General features: G+C 47.1%; 1 protein-coding gene across 2 annotated transcripts in view; it reads right to left on the bottom strand.

Moving 5' to 3' along the window:
* LOC132810337 (clavesin-1-like) overlaps nt 1-1,817 on the bottom strand; it is a 118,439-nt gene extending 116,622 nt beyond the window's left edge. For both annotated transcript variants that reach the window (XM_060822650.1, XM_060822651.1), the window contains exon 1: nt 1,747-1,817. The gene's annotated coding sequence lies outside the window, so the exon portion shown is untranslated. The remainder of the gene's footprint in view (nt 1-1,746) is intronic.
* Nucleotides 1,818-13,185: the final 11,368 nt, after the last annotated feature.

Genomic DNA, 13,185 nt, shown 5'->3' with positions numbered 1-13,185 from the left:
GTGCGAGTGTGGATGTGAGAGTGCGTAGGGGAGTACGTGGGGGGTGCATGGGGATTGCGTGGAGGAGGGTGCGTGGGGGGGTGCGTGGGGGGTGCATGGGTATGTGTGTGTGAGTGTGAGTGTGAGTGTGAGTGGGGTTGAGTGTGGGGTTGAGTGTGGGGTTGAGTGAGTGTGGGTGGGGGTGTGCATGGGGGTGTGCGTGGGGGTGGGGTGTGAGTGTGGAATTGTGTGTGGGGTGTGGGTGTGAGTGTGTGTACGTGGGGGTGTGTGGGTGTGAGTATGTGTGAGTATGGGTGTGGGTGTGTGGGTGTGGGTGGGTGGGTGTGAGTGAGTGTGAGGTGTGTCTGGGTGTGGGTGTGAATGTGTGTATGTGTGTGAGTGCGTGGGTGTGGGTGTGGGTGTGAGAGGGTGGGTGTGGGTGTGAGTGGGTGGATGTGGGTGTGAGTGGGTGGGTGGGTGTGTGAGTGTGTGTATGTGTGAGTGTGTGTGGGTGCTGGTTTTGGTGGTGTGGGTGTGGGTGTGAGAGTGTGTGTGTGTGTGTGGGTGCCGGTTTTGGTGGTGTGGGTGTGGGTGTGAGAGTGTGTGTGGGTGTGTGGGTGTGTGTATGTGTGTGTATGTGTATGTGTGGGTATGTGTGTGGGGGAGTGTGTGTGAGTGAGTGAGTGAATGTGTGTATGGGTGTGTGAGTGTGAGGGTGTGTGAGGGTGTGTGTGTGAGGGTGTGTGTGTGTGTGAGGGTGTGTGAGATTGTGTGTGTGAGGGTGTGGGAGAATATGTGTGTAGTGTGTCAGGGTGTGTGTGTGTGTGAGGGTGAGTATGAGGGTGTGAGTGTGTGAGTGTGTGAGTGAGTGAGTGTGTGTGTGTGTGTGTGAGTGTGAGTGTGTGAGTGAGTGAGTGGGTGTGTGTGTGTGAGGGTGTGAGTGTGAGTGTGCGAATGTGTGTGAGTGTGAGGGTGTGTGTGAGTGTGTGTGTGTGAGTGTGTGTGTGTGTGTGTGAGTGTGTGTGTGTCAGTGTGTGTGAGAGTGTGTGTGTGAGAGTGAGTGTGAGTGTGTGTGTAATTGGGCTCTGTCTGATGTATAACGCCATCTCCGAGCCCCGATGCTGCGATCCCAGACTGTGACATTTCCGCAGAATCCTGTAGATTATCAGCTGGAAGCTGCCAGTAAATCAGATCAAACCCCAGGAACCGCTCTAACACCTTTCCATCAATAGGTACCCGCTCTCATTGTCATTTTCTTACCGACGTGCGTTTATTTAATCCTGAATTCTAAAACCGAACAATAAATGAATCAATCGATATTGTCTTCGGAAAAAAAAACCTAGATGTGGGGATTGCTACAAATGATCCCTGCAACACCGGTGATCCTGCTGAGACAGCAGGACCAGTGCTGCTGGGGAACTGATCAGTGGCTGAGCCAGAGACAGAGACACACAGAGAGGTGGAGAGACAGAGAGACACACACACACACACAGGTAGAGAGAGACACACAGAGAGATAGAGAGACAGAGACACACACATAGAGAGGTAGAGAGACAGAGAAAGAGACACACAGAGAGATAGAGAGACAGAGAGACACACACAGAGGTAGAGAGAGAGACAGACACACACACACACACACAGAGGTAGGGAGAGAGACCCACACACACAGATAGATAGATAGAGGGAGCCAGCTGAGGAGCAGCCATTGAGGGAGAGACCTGGATGAAGAGCAGTGAATGCTCTCGCCTTTAGGAAACAGAACCTCACCTCGCTTGGAGGGTGTTAGTTTTTGTCTTTCTGGTTTAGCTTGTCCCCTTCTGTAAATGTCGCCTCCTCAGCAGGATAGTGGAATGAAGCGTTGTCAAGGAGCGATTTCTTCAGAGGAATCACTTACCCCCATCCCCGGCGCTGGGCGTGTGTGTGTTGTACACCGGGATACAGCCACTGGGTCCTACCGCCCTCCCACGCTACTTCAATCGCTGATAGAATGGCCTCCCACTGACACAGCTCTCTCTCTGCTCTCGCCCTCCTGTCAGTGAAGAGCTTACATTTTCGTTTTGTTTAAATAAGGATGGAATCTCTTTCACTTCTGCCTCGTGTAACTGAATGCATTAGCTTTAACATTGATTGGGTCCCTATTCTGATGTGCTATAACATATTCTAGAGCAGATGGGTTTGAAGCTAGCGCCAAAGTTAGAGACACTACCACAGCAACACATGACCCTTGATCACATCACTTACATCAACTGAGAATTGAGTCCACTTTCCCAGCTGACAGGCAGGAATACTGACTGATGTACCAACAGGGAACACAATAACCATGGTACCTATGAGTTCCTGTACATGTAGTTATTTTCCACATTTTGTAAATAATACTGTAAATTAAGTTTAGCCATTTTTTGAGCTTTGAGCTGCATTGCTGCCTTTATCTCAGTTTTGTTGAATTAATTGTTCCTGATGGTTGCATACATTGTTATCTAATACATCTCTTACGGGGTAGAAGTGACCTGTATAAGAAGGACAGGTTGCACCTAAATGGGATGGGGATTAATATTCTGGGGGAGATTAATTAGAGCTGCTCAGGTGGAGAGATAGTGAGGAAAGAGATTGACTGCTGTAGTTGGGAAAAGGAACCAGTCAAACAGACAGGGCAGGCAGGAATATAGCAAAGCACATGGCAGGTTTTACCAAGTAAACTGCATTTATTTCAATGCAAGAGGCCAAACAGGGATGGCAGATGGAAATGTGGGACTGGGATATCATAACAATTACAGAGACATGGCTCAGGGATGGACAGGACTGGCAGCTTAATGTTCCAGGATATAGATAATGCAGGAAGGATGGGGGGGGGGGGGGGGGGGGGGTGGGGGAAGGGGCAAAGGAAAAGGTATTTTTAATTAGGGATAACATTAGAACATAGAACATAGAACATTACAGCGCAGCACAGACCCTTCGGCCCTCGATGTTGTGCCGCCCTGTCATACTAATCTGAAGCCCATCCCACCTACACTATTCCATGTACGTCCATATGTTTGTCCAATGACGACTTAAATGTACTTAAAGTTGGCGAATCTACTACCGTTACAGGCAAAGCATTCTTTACTACTCTCTGAGTAAAGAAACTACCTCTGACATCTGTCTTATACCTATCTCCCCTCACTTTAAACTTGTGCCCCCTCGTGTTTGCCGTCCCCATACTTGGAAAAAGACTCTCCCTGTCCACCCTATCTAACCCTCTCTGATTATCTTGTATGTCTCTATTAAGTCACCTCTCAACCTTCTCTCTAACGAAAACAGCCTCAAGGCCCTCAGCCTTTCCTCGTAAGACATTCCTTCCAAACCAAGCAACATCCTGATAAATCTCCCCTGCACCCTTTCCAAAGCTTCCACATCCTTCTTATAATGCGGTGATAAGAATTGTACACAATACTCCAAGTGCGGCCGTACCAGAGCTTTGCACAGCTGCAGCATAACCACCTGGTTCCGGAACTCAATCCCTCTATTAATAAAGGCCAAAACACTGTATGCCTTCTTAACAACCCTGTCAATCTGGGTGGCAACTTTCAGGGATCTGTGTACATGGACACCGAGATCTCTCTGCTCCTCTGCACTCCCAAGAATCCTACCATTAGCCCAGTACTTTGTATTCCAATTACTCGGCCAAAGTGAATCACCTCATACTTGTCCACAATAAACTCCATTTGCCACCTCTCAGCCCAGCTCTGCAGCTTATCTATGTCCTTCTGTAACCTACAACATCCTTCATCACTATCCACAACTCCACTGACCTTCGTGTCATCCGCAACTTTACTAACATACCCTTCTAAGCCCTCATCCAGGTCATTTATAAAAATGACAAACAACAGTGGACCCAACACCGACCCTTGCGGTACGCCGCTAGTAACTGGACACCAAGATGAACATGTTCCATCAACTACAACCCTCTGTTTTCTTTCAGCAAGCCAATTACTGATCCAAACTGCTATGTCTCCCACAATCCCATTCCTCCACATTTTGTATAATAGCCTATTGTGGGGAACCTCATCGAACGCCTTGCTGAAATCCATATACTGGATCAGTGGTGCTGGAAGAGCACAGCAGTTCAGGCAGCATCCAACGAGCAGCGAAATCGATGTTTCAGGCAAAAGCCCTTCATCAGGAATAAAGGCAGAGAGCCTGAAGCGTGGAGATAAGCTAGAGGAGGGTGGGGGTGGGGAGAAAGCAGCACAGAGTACAATGGGTGAGTGGGGGAGGGGATGAAGGTGATAGGTCAAGGAGGAGAGGGTGGAGAGTAGATAGGTGGAAAAGGGGATGAGCAGGTAGGACAAGTCCGGAAGAGTCATGGGGACAGTGCTGAGCTGGAAGTTTGAAACTAGGGTGAGGTGGGGGAAGGGGAAATGAGGAAACTGTTGAAGTCCACATTGATGCCCTGGGGTTGAAGTGTTCCGAGGCGGAAGATGAGGCGTTCTTCCTCCAGGCGTCTGGTGATGAGGGAGCAGCGGTGAAAGAGACCCAGGACATCCATGTCCTCGGCAAAGTGGGAGGGGGAGTTGAAATTAGATTAGATTAGATTAAGCGGGCATTGGATAAGCATATGGAGGTTATTGAGCTAGTGTAGGTTAGGTAGACTTTGGTCGGCGCAACATCGAGGGCCGAAGGGCCTGTACTGCGCTGTATTTTTCTATGTTTCTATGTTTCTATACTTACAGTGTGGAAACAGGCCCTTCGGCCCAACAAGTCCACACCGAACCGCCGAAGCGCAGCCCACCCATACCCCTATATTTACCCCTTACCTAACACTACGGGCAATTTAGCATGGCCAATTCACCTGACCCGCACATCTTTGGACTGTGGGAGGAAACCGGAGCACCCGGAGGAAACCCACGCAGACACGGGGAGAACGTGCAAACTCCACACAGTCAGTCGCCTGAGTCAGGAATTGAACCCGGGTCTCAGGCGCTGTGAGACAGCAGAGCTAACCACTGTGCCACCAAGTTGGACCACAGAGCAGTGTGGTTGATTGGTGCGGGTGTCCTGGAGATGTTCCCTAAAGCGCTCTGCTAGGAGGCGCCCAGTCTCCCCAATGTAGAGGAGACCGCATTGGGAGCAACGGATGCAATAAATGACATTAGCGGATGTGCAGGTAAAACTTTGATGGATGTGGAAGGCTCCTTTAGGGCCTTGGATAGAGGTGAGGGAGGAGGTGTGGGCACAGGTTTTACAGTTCCTGTGGTGGCAGGAGATGGTGCTAGGATGGGAGGGTGGGTTGTAGGGGGGCGTGGATCTGACCAGGTAGAGACGGAGGGAACGGTCTTTGCGGAAGGTGGAAAGGGTGGGGAGAGAAACACTGACATTTTTTACAAACCCACCGACTCCCACAGCTACCTGGATTACACTTCTTCCCATCCTACCTCCTGCAAAAATGCCATCCCGTATTCCCAATTCCTCCGCCTCCGCCGTATCTGCTCCCAGGAGGACCAGTTCCACCACAGAACACACCAGATGGCCTCCTTCTTTAGAGACCGCAATTTCCCTTCCCACATGGTTAAAGATGCCCTCCAACGCATCTCGTCCACATCCCGCACCTCCACCCTCAGACACCACCCCTCCAACCGAAACAAGGACAGAACGCCCCTGGTGCTCACTTTCCACCCTACAAACCTTAGCATAAACCAAATCATCCGCCGACATTTCCGCCACCTCCAAAAAGACCCCACCCCCAGGGATATATTTCCCTCCCCACCCTTTTCCGCCTTCCGCAAAGACCGTTCCCTCCGTGACTACCTGGTCAGGTCCACGCCCCCCTACAACCCACCCTCCCATCCTGGCACTTTCCCCTGCCACCGCAGGAACTGTAAAACCTGTGCCCACACCTCCTCCCTCACCTCTATCCAAGGCCCTAAAGGAGCCTTCCACATCCACCAACATTTTACCTGCACATCCACCAATATCATTTATTGTATCCGTTGCTCCCGATGCGGTCTCCTCTACATTGGGGAGACTGGGCGCTTCCTAGCAGAGCGCTTTAGGGAACATCTCCGGAACACCCGCACCAATCAACCACACCGCCCCGTGGCCCAAAATTTTAACTCCCCCTCCCACTCTGCCGAGGACATGGAGGTCCTGGGCCTCCTTCACCGCCGCTCCCTCACCACCAGACGCCTGGAGGAAGAACGCCTCATCTTCCGCCTCGGAACACTTCAACCCCAGGGCATCAATGTGGACTGCAACAGTTTCCTCATTTCCTCTTCCCCCATCTCACCTTAGTTCCAAACTTCCAGCTCAGCACTGTCCCAATGACTTGTCCGGACTTGTCCTACCTGCCTATCTCCTTTTCCACCTATCCACTCCACCCTCTCCTCCCTGACCTATCACCTTCATCCCCTCCCCCACTCACCCATTGTACTCTATGCTACTTTCTCCCCACCCCCACCCTCCTCTAGCTTATCTCTCCACCCTTCAGGCTCTCTGCCTTTATTCCTGACGAAGGGCTTTTGCCCGAAACGTCGATTTTACTGCTCCTCGGATGCTGCCTGAACTGCTGTGCTCTTTCAGCACCACTAATCCAGAATCTGGTTTCCAGCATCTGCAGTCATTGTTTTTACCTTGATAGATTTGAGAAGAATCCAAAGGGGTTCTACAAATACATTGAGGACCAATGTGTAACCAGGGAGAGAATAGGGCCCCTCAAAGATCAGCAAGGTAGACTATGTGTGGAACCACGGGAGATGGGGGAGATACTGAACAAGTACGTTGCATCAGTGTTTACTGTGAAGAAGGAGATGGAAGATATAGAATGTCGGGAAATAAATAATAACATCTTGAAAAATGTCCGTGTTCCAGAGAAGGAGATGCTGAACAGCTTAAAACACAAAAAAGATGGATAAATCCCAAGACCTGATCAGGTGTACCCCAGAACTCTGTGGGAAGCTAGGGAAGTGATTGCTGGGCCTTTTACTGAGATATTTGTATCATCGATCGTCACAGGTGAGGGGCCAAAAGACTGGAGGTTGGCTAACATGGTGCCACTGTTTACGAAAGATGATAAGGACAAGCCAGGGAACAATAGACCAGTGAGCATAACATTGGTGGTGGGTACGTTGTTGGAGGGAATCCTGAGGGACAGGATTTACACGTACAGAGGAACCTCAATTATTCAGCATTCAATTAACCGACTTTTGGATTATCTGAACAAGATTGTAATGTCCCGATGCGTGGCTAACTATGTTATCCAGCATTTGACTATCCGATTAGCCGAACCAAGTACTCCCCACCCATGTCCTTCAGCTAATTGAGGTTCCTCTGTATTTGGAAAGGCAAGGATTGATTAGAGATAGTCGACATGGCTTTGTGTGTGGGAAATCATGTCTCGCTAACTTGATTGAGTTTGTTGAAGAAGTTATGAAGATTGATAAGGGCAGAGCGGTGGACATGATCTGTATTGACTTCAGTAAGGTGTTCGACAAGGTTCGTCATGGTCTACTAGTTAACAAGGTTAACATGGAAAACAGGGAGAGCTAGCCAATTGGATACAGAACTGACTCGAAGGTAGGAAAAAGAGGAGTGACCAGTGCAGTGCCACAAGGATCGGTGCTGGATCCTCTACTTTTTATCATTTGTGTAAATGATTTGCATGTGAACATAAGAGACATGATTAGTAAGTTTGCAGATGACACCAACATTGGAGATGCAGTGGAGAGTGAAGAAGGTTACCGCAGATTACAATGAGATCTTGATCAGATGGGCCAATGGGCCAAGGAATGGCAGATGGAGTTTAATTTAGGTAAATGTTAGGTGTTGCATTTTGGAAAAGCAAATCAGGGTCGGGGATAGGTTTAAGATGAGAGGGGAAAGATTTAAAAGGGACCTAAGGGGCAACCGTTGCATGCAGAAGGTGGTGCATGCATGGAACGAGCTGCCACATGAAGTGGTGGAGGTTGGTACAATTACATCTTTTAAAGGCGCTTGGATGGGAATATGAAGAGGAAGGGTTTAGAGGGATATGGGCCAAGTGCTGACAAATGGGACTAGGTTAGGTTAGGATAGCTAGTCGGCATGGACGGGTTGGACCAAAGGGTCTGTTTCTGTGCTGGACATCTGTATGACTTTATGACTCTAATAAGAAGGGTTTAAAGGAATATGGGCCAAATGCTGGCAAGTCATGGACGAGTTGGACTGAAGGGTCTGCTTCTGTGCTCTTTATCTCTATGACTCTATATTGGGGATAATTTGTAGTAATGCCTACAGCTAGCTGTATTTGAAATATTTCAGCATGTTCATGGTATAAAGTAATATTAGTACTCAACGCCTTTCAGCTACAAAAGTTCATGTTTAGAGCCAGGCCCTTTGGAATTAAGTTAACTAAACTAAAATCTTCTTCTTAGCCTGTCCTTGGGATTGAGGGTTCCTAGTTTCCATTTTGGTTCAGGAGTGGTAATGAACTAGAATCAACTCTGGTGGGCTCAGGACCAAGGGAGAGTTATGGCTCTATTGGTGGACTCCTTGACAACTTGATCCTTTTTCCTCCCATCTTGTAATCCCACAGTGACATCCACCATCAGTTCATGCATTCGTGTCCTGGCTTCAAAGCACATGAGAGTTTATCGATGAGTGATCCTAGTTTAGGATGGCAATGCCCTGAGGCGATTACACTTTGATGAGGGACTGTCTTCGAAGTCCAAGTAGATTAAATGCTTTCTGCCCCAGAAATTATCTGCATGAAAAGAAAACTGACCAATGTGCAAACTGCTTCCTACTGCATTGCCTCTGCCTCAGCTGTTCTACTGCTGAAACCCTCCTGCACGCTGCTGTTATACTCGAATGTGATCATTCCAATACAGTACTGCCTTCTACCTTCTGTAAACTGAAGTCATCCAAGACTCTGCTGCCTCCACCTAACATGCATCACCTTTTGTGATCACTGCCCTAATCGGGCCCCTGACTCAACAGCACCTTAATTTTAAATTTCTGTTTGTTGCTTACAAAATGCTATGTCTCCTGGTCCCTGTCTAAATCTATAACCTCATCCAGCCCCATGACCCTCTGAAATATCTCACAGATTACATTTTGGGTAGTGGGCAGCTGTGATTTTAGTTGCTTCACTATTGATGGTTATGTTCCAGGTATCACAATCTGAAGCCGAACAACTCCCTGTCGAATGAAAGTTAATAATATGTATATATAATGTAACATTTTTGGAGTTCAGATTTCAATATTGAAGCATAGAGATCCTGGTTACATTTGTGAAGGCTTTGGTTTTTTGAAAACCGAGGCCTGAGTCCTTGAGAAACAGTGAGTTTAATCGAGATTACTCAAAAATCAAGACTTTGTAGAGCCCTGAGGTTAATGAAAGCTGAGAAAATTTAAGCTGTCAGTTTTGTGAGTATTCCTCTGTAAGAAACCTCTGTTTTTCATGGGAGATAAATAAGGGCAGGCCCGAAAGGAGCTGTAATCAGTTATGTAGAGCTTAAAGATTTTATATTGAGATCCAATTTCTCTGGTGTTAGTTAATCACGTTGACAAATATGTTAAAACCATTTTTTGCTGAGGTTTTTCTAAACTCTTCCATAATTAGGTAGCTTGTGTCTTTTTGTGTATTAACCGTATGTCCTTATTTTTAAATAAACAAAGCAGTCTCGTGTAAAGATGTTTCAAAGATTGATCACCATGTTTAACTGAGCTATTAAACAAAATGATCCATCAAGCCAGATTTCATCCTGGAAGCTGACTTGTCCAGTAATACCATCAGCTGAGATCCTGGACACTTACTTAAGCTGCTCTGCCTCTCGTTCTCATTTTTCTTCCTTAAAGGGCTCAAAAAAACCTAACTCTTCGACCAGGTTTTTGGTCGTTTGCCCTAATATCTCTTCACATTATTCAGTGTTAAATTTTGATTATACAGTTCATGTCACAGAAATGTGAGGGCGCATACATGAGGATCAGTGGTCGGCACAACATCGTGGGCTGAAGGGCCTGTTCTGTGCTGTACTGTTCTATGTTCTATATTCTATATTCTCTATCTCATTGGGGAACTTTATAACATATCAATAAACATCTTTTCTTGGTGCCTATGCTCATCCCTATGGAGAGATATCCAGCACTGCTCTCTATATATATTAATTTTTTAAAATTCATTTGTGGGATGTGGGCATCGCTGGCTGGGCCCAGCATTTATTGCCCATCCCTAGTTGCCCCTTGAGAAGGTGGGGATGAGCTGCCTTCTTGACCTGCTGCAGTCCATGTGCTATAGGTTGACCCACAATGCCCTTAGGGAGGAAATTCCAGGATTTTGACCAGTGACACTGAAGGAACGGTGACATATTTCCAAGTCAGGATGGTGAGTAACTTGGAGGGGAACTTGCAGGGGATGGTGTTCCCATTTATTTGCTGCGCTTGTCCTTCTAGATGGAAGTGGTCATGCGTTTGGAAGGTGCTGTCTGAGGATCTTTGGTGAATTTCTGCAGTGCATCTTGTAGATAGTACACCCTGCTGCTACTGAGTGTAGGTGGGGGAGGGAGTGAATGTTTGAGGATGTGGTGTCAATCAAGCAGCTGCTTGGTCCTGGATGGTGTCAAGCTTCTTGAGTGTTGTTGGAGCTGCCCCCATCCAGGCAAGTGGGGAGTATTCCACACACTCCTGACTTGTGCCTTGTAGATGGTGGACAGGCTTTGAGGAGTTAGGAGATAAGTTGCTTGCTGCAGTAATCCTAGCCTCTGACCTGCTCTTGTAGCCACTGTGTTTATGTGGGGAGTGCAGTTGAGTTTCTGGTCAATGATAACCTCAAGGATGTTGATAGTAGGGGATTCAGTGATGGTACCACTGAACATCAAGGTGGGGTTGTTAGATTATCTCTTATTGGTGATGGTCATAGCTTGGCATGTGTGTGGCGTGAATGTTAGTTGCCATTTATTAGGCCTAGCCTGGATATTGTCCAGACCTTTTTGCATTTGAACATGGACAGCCTCTGTATCTGAGGAGTTGTGAATGGTGCTGAACATTGAGTAATCATCAGTGTACTTTCCCATTTCTAACCTTATGATGGAAGCAAAGTCATTGATGAAGTAGCTGAAGATGGTTGGGTCTAGGACACTTCCCAGTGGAACTCTTGCAGAGATGTCCTGGAGCTGAGCTGACTGACCTCCAACAACCATAACCATCTTCCTGTATGCTAGGTATAACTCCAACAACTGGAGTTTTTGCCCCTTGATACCCATTGATGCCAGTTTTGCTCAGGCTCCTTGATGCCACATTCAGTCAAAAGCAGCCTTGATGTCAAGAGCTGTCACTCTCCCCTCCCTTCTGGAATTCAGCACTTTTTTTCCTGTTTGAACCAAGGCTGAGTGGACCTAGCAGAATTCAAACAGGGTGTCACTGAGCTGAGCAGGTGCTGCTTGATATCCATAGCTTTCTTTTGTTTTGAAGGTGTAGGCATGTACTGTACCTTTAAGAGAGTTGAAAAGCTAGTAAAGACTGACTGAAAGCAAAGAGAGTCCTGACCAAAGTAAAAAAAAGTAACACTTGATTGAAACAAATAGCTGGAGTTGTGTTGCTATGGAACAAAAACAAATTCAAATTTGGCCAATCCATTTAAATTATGCCCCAGATACCAAACTCCAATCAAATTTGAATTTTACTATTTGGGGTGACATCAAACCAATGAAATGATCCGAGGTTTTGGTGTATAAAATCAAACATTTTGAACAGTTAAGGGGAGAACTGCCAAGGACACTGACAAGTACAAACCTCTAGCAGAACAGCTCTCTGAAAGGTATCTGTCTATAAGAAGTCTGTGCAGTAGAACATCAAAGCTGACCTAGAGAAAAATCTACAAAGGAAATTTTTGCTGCAAACGTTTCGTTCCCTGGCTAGGGAACATCATCTGTGCTATTGGAGCCTCCTGTAAAGCGCTGCTTTGATGTTTCTTCCGGTATTTATAGTGGTTTGTTCTTGCCGCTTCCGGTGTCAGTTTCAGCTGTAGTAGTTTGTATGTGGGGTCCAGGTCGATGTGTCTGTTGATGGATGTTCTTGCCGTTTCCGGGTGTCAGTTTCAGCTGTAGTGGTTTGTATATTGGGTCCAGGTCCATGTGTCTGTTAATGGAGTTAGTGGATGAATGCCATGCCTCTAGGAATTCCCTGGCTGTTCTCTGTCTGGCTTGTCCTATGATGGTAGTGTTTTCCCAGTCAAATTCATGTTCCTGGTTGTCTGAGTGTATGGCTACTAGGGATAACTGGTCGTGTCGTTTTGTGGCTAGCTGATGTTCATGGATGCGGATTGTTAGCTGTCTTCCTGTTTGTCCTATATAGTGTTTTGTGCAGTCCTTGCATGGTATTTTATAAACTACATTAGTTTGGCTCGTGCTGGCTATTGGGTCCTTTGTTCTAGCGAGTTGTTGTCTGAGTGTGGAAGTTGGCTTGTGTGCTGTTATGAGTCCTAAGGGTCGCAGTAGTCTGGCTGTCAGTTCTGAGACGCTCCTGACGTATGGTAGTGTGGCTAGTCCTTTTGGTTGTGGCATGTCCTCGTTCCGTGGTCTATCTCTTAGGCATCTGGTGATAAAGTTGCGTGGGTATCCGTTTTTGGCGAATACCTTGTATAGGTGTTCCTCTTCCTCTTTTCGCAGTCCTGGTGTACTGCAGTGTGTTGTGGCTCTTTTGAATAGTGTCCTGATGCAGCTTCGTTTGTGTGTGTTGGGGTGGTTACTTTCATAGTTTAGGACTTGGTCTGTGTGTGTTGGTTTCCTGTGTACCCTTGTGGTGAATTCTCCGTTGGGTGTTCTCTGTACTAACACGTCTATGAATGGGAGTTGGCTATCCTTTTCCTCTTCTCTCGTGAATCGTATTCCTGTGAGTGTGGCGTTGATGATTCGGTGTGTTTTTTCTATTTCTGTGTTTTTGATGATTACAAAGGTGTCATCTACGTATCTGATCCAGAGTTTGGGTTGGATTTGTGGTAGGGCTGTATGTTCTAATCTTTGCATAACTGCCTCTGCTATGAGTCCCGAGATTGGTGATCCCATGGGTGTTCCGTTGATTTGTTCGTATATCTGATTGTTGAATGTAAAGTGTGTGGTGAGGCACAGGTCTAGTAGTTTAAGTATGCCGTCCTTGTTGATAGGTTCGGCCTCCTGTGTTCTGTTATGTATGTCCAGTAGGTTGGCTATTGTTTCTCTGGCTGGGGTTTTGTCAATTGATGTGAACAGTGCCGTCACG

The sequence above is a fragment of the Hemiscyllium ocellatum genome, chromosome 4 (genome assembly GCF_020745735.1).
Source record: "Hemiscyllium ocellatum isolate sHemOce1 chromosome 4, sHemOce1.pat.X.cur, whole genome shotgun sequence".
Classification (NCBI taxonomy): domain Eukaryota; kingdom Metazoa; phylum Chordata; class Chondrichthyes; order Orectolobiformes; family Hemiscylliidae; genus Hemiscyllium; species Hemiscyllium ocellatum.
The sequence above is the reverse complement of the archived record's forward strand: the minus strand, read 5'-3'. Positions and strand labels throughout refer to the sequence as shown.